The sequence below is a fragment of the Priapulus caudatus genome, unplaced genomic scaffold, assembly GCF_000485595.1.
Source record: "Priapulus caudatus unplaced genomic scaffold, Priapulus_caudatus-5.0.1 Scaffold1314, whole genome shotgun sequence".
Lineage (NCBI taxonomy): Eukaryota > Metazoa > Priapulida > Priapulimorpha > Priapulimorphida > Priapulidae > Priapulus > Priapulus caudatus.
The window spans coordinates 68,834-72,796 of record NW_014578375.1 but is presented as its reverse complement, the minus strand read 5'-3'; positions in this window follow the sequence as shown (position 1 = coordinate 72,796).

The window sequence follows — 3,963 nt, the reverse complement described above, 5'->3', positions numbered from 1 at the left end:
GTGTGTGAGAGAGAAAGAGAGAGAGAGAGAGAGAGAGAGAGAGAGAGAGAGAGAGAGAGGTAGTGTACTATCGTGACGGTAAGATCATAATGCCGTGTAAATTACGAGCAGCTGGTAGACGGACGTAATACTGCGTTTTTATTCGCACACATACGCACACGCGTGCATCGCGTACTGTGTTTGTATACTAATTATTAAAATTGCGTTAACGATCGATGACTGTTGAGAATTTAGTAGACTGTCACGGGTCTAATCCCCTACTCAAACAAGCCAGATGGTTAAATTTATCGAGCTGAGGCCCGAAATTCGGTCGTATATAGACCTCCAATTCGTGGATCGATAACCGCCTTGGCCCCAGAGGAACAATAATGTGTGCTCTCCGATAGACGAATGCGAAATTCGAGAGGAGGAGAAGCCATCGGGCCTCGACGCTATCTGCCAACTTTCCCACAACTTTAAGCTGCTCTTTCCGATATGTCCACCATACGCAGATATAGTCCAAGCATCGCATTCCGCACTCGGCAATCGATTTTTAGAAGCCGCCTAACGATTTCGGTGACCCCCCAACACGCGCATTACAAACAGATATTTGCGAAACAAGACACGATAAGCCAATGACAACGAAGACCACGATAAAGAAAACGATAACAACTACGACTGCGTCGACGACGGTGACGACAACTACAACGACGTCGACGACAACGATGACGACAACTACAACAACGTCGACGACGACGATAAAGACAACTACAACGACGTCGACGACAACGACAATGATAACGAAGGCGAATAAGACGACAACGACGATAAACGAAAATGCCGACGCCGACGCGGCGAAGAAAAACAGGATGTGAACGGCAGCAACGCTAAAGATGACGTCGACGCCGACGTCAGCGACGAAAACAAAGACGAGGAAGGAGAAGAAGATGACGGCGACGACAACAACGGCGCGCACGCCGACGCCCCGCGGCGGATGACGAAGAAGAATACGACGACCAGCTGGTTCATTCATTTCCGATTCGGAGAATTCATCTCGACTTTATTCTCGACGAGCGATGCCAATGGCTCTCGTGCCATCTTCATTGCATTCTTGCGTCTTGAGCCGCGTGGCCTAATATATAGCCTCGATAGCTGTTATCCGTCCGGCGCATGGCGTTTCAGATTCAATCAGCCAGCCAGAAACCCGCGTATATAGCGAGATGATCGAAGCCTGTCTCCGAGTGAAATATCGCCCCTACCCTTCCGCCTCCTCTCTCGCGATCTCGCAGCGGGAAATTAAGAAACGAGAAAGCCGGATTGGACGCAGGAAATAGCCGAATACGGCCCGAAGCGAGGCGCGTCTATCCGCGGCTAAACATTTTAACAGAAATTATGTGTCGGAGCAGAATACGCTCGCTGCCACGTAGTCTGCCGACAGCGTATATAGGCGACCGCGCGGCTTCGTCGCGCAAAAGCAACCATGCATCCCCAAAGGCAATCGCGCAGCGCGCCGGCCATCAGTATTGAAATTTGAACGCGGCTTATCGTATTACTCGCTATCTGAATGTCGGGGGAAGACGTCTCTAGCCGAGAAGGTGAAATAAAGGAGCCTGTCGTGGCAAAATGCAATGTTCTGTGCGAGAGAGTGAGATAGAGAAAGAGGCGAGGGGGATAGAGACAGAGGTGGGGAGAGAGGGGGGGTGGAGAGGGAGGAGAGTGAGAGAGAAGGGGAAAGGGAAAGAGAGATAGCGAGAGAAGGAGAAATATAGATACATAGAGAGAAAGAGAGAAAAAAGTGAAGAGAGAAGAGGGAAATGGAGATAGAGATAGATGCAGAGATAGAAAGAGAGGCAGAGATGGAGAAAGACAGAGAAATGGAATGAGACAGAATCATCGCCTTCGCTAGCGCGTCGACGATTTCGAATCGAATGTTACGCTACGCCGGCTAGTGGCCTTCAACTAGATAAGCGCGAACGTAAGAAATGAAAAAAATATTCGCTCCCTCGTCGCTCGCTCGCTCGCACACGAGCGCTTTCACGCGCCGCATCCCGTGCATTTCGTTCCAAAGCCGACAATGAAGAGCCTGCCGTATAAACAGATGCGATACGGACGGGCTGTTAAACGCGGACGTCGCGTGCAGAGGCGACGCACGGCTTTCATGCCGGCGGGCGGATATGTCGGCGCCGTTAGTGTGCGCACGCGAGGAGGCGGTTACGCGCGAGATGGAAAACGAAATTCGAGTGTGCAGCGCGCGACAAGAAAGCGCAGCCTTTGACGTGAAGAAAAAACACGCGCAGTGTGCAGGTAGAAACGCGCCCCGGTTGCACGGGGAGGAAAACACGCAAGCGTTTTATACGCGGGGGAAAACGCGCGGCGGTTACACACAAGGCAAATTGCGCAAGCGTTTTATACGCGGGTAAAACCGCGCAAGCGTTCTATACGCGGTGAAATACGCTCAGGCGTCTTGTATGCAGATAGAAACGCACGCTGGTTATACAGGACAGAAAAAACACAAGCGTCTTATACGCGGGGGAAAACACGCAAGCGTTTTATACGCGGGGGAAAACACGCAAGCGTCTTATACGCGGGGGAAAACACGCTCAAGCGTCTTATACGCGGGGGAAAACACGCAAGCGTTTTATACGCGGGGGAAAACACGCAAGCGTCTTATACGCGGGGGAAAACACGCTAGCGATTTATACGCAGGGAGAAACGCGCAAGCGTTCCATATACGCGCTGAAATACGCGCAAGTGTCTTATACGCGGGGAAACATGCGGTTACGTGCCCGGTAATAACACGTCACTTGCATGTTTGCGAGCGACGATAACGACGCTGTATACATAATGGGGCGAGGTACCGCGACGACGGTATCACAGACACGCCCCGAGCCGAGAGCAGCCATTGGCCACAAAAGAAACCATATACGTCGCAGACCAACAAAGGAGATGCTGGCTGCCAATGCGACAATGATTAATGATAGATTCACTCGAGAATTTGAAATGAACTTCGCGCATGTCCAGCGCGGAATTGAAATAATAATGATTTATTTGCGTCTTGCACGCCCAGTACAGAGACGCCGATTTCTTTTAATTAAAATGCAACTCGTCTACATGTCGCTACGTCGATCATAGTAGTCACGCGCATTAGACAGTTACACGTTTAATCCGTCGAACGCAGATTAAAGCATGTCACAGGATATAGACGTCAGAGAAAAGGGATGAAGAAACTTTTCCATTTGCATGGAATATTCCCGCCCCCATTAGAATATATCCATAGAGAAAATGCATCCCTTCTCCATTTGAACCACTAGAGTGAAAAACGCGTCCCTCCTCCCATTGCAATCTCCGGACCGAAAAAAACGTCCATTCCCCATTAAAATCTCTATAGCAAAAAACGTCACTTAACCCCTTGGAATCGCTAGAACTAAAATGGCGTCCCTTTCCAAATGGAATCTCCGGAACGGAAAAAGCGTCCCTCCCCCATTAGAATCTCCGCATAATAAACGTCTCCTTCCGCCATATTAGAATATCTATAGGAAGAAATATCCCTCTCTAAGCAGAGTTACTGAAACCGCGTCCGCAGGTTTTCTCTAAACATCGTCGCGTACAAACTTTTCAAGTGTCGACTGTAGTCTGCCGATAACGAGCAACGGGCACTGCCTGTTGATTCCTACACCGCAGCAGTCGCCGCAGCATTGGGTCACGCGAATGCAAGGCGTTTGTGCGACGATTGCCTCTGAACATGGATGAATTCTGGTGGAAGCATTACTTGTTATCCGGTCTGCACATAGCATGTTTTTCGTTTACGCCCCCTTTTTATTCAGCTCAGCTATAGGGCAAAAGTGCTTGCTGATGTAACCGCGCATAGAAGGAAAATATTGAAGCTTTTGCTTACTTATATTACTATGGGGTGACATAGAGCACGCGCGCGCGCACACAAACACACACACACACACACACACACACACACACACACACACACAC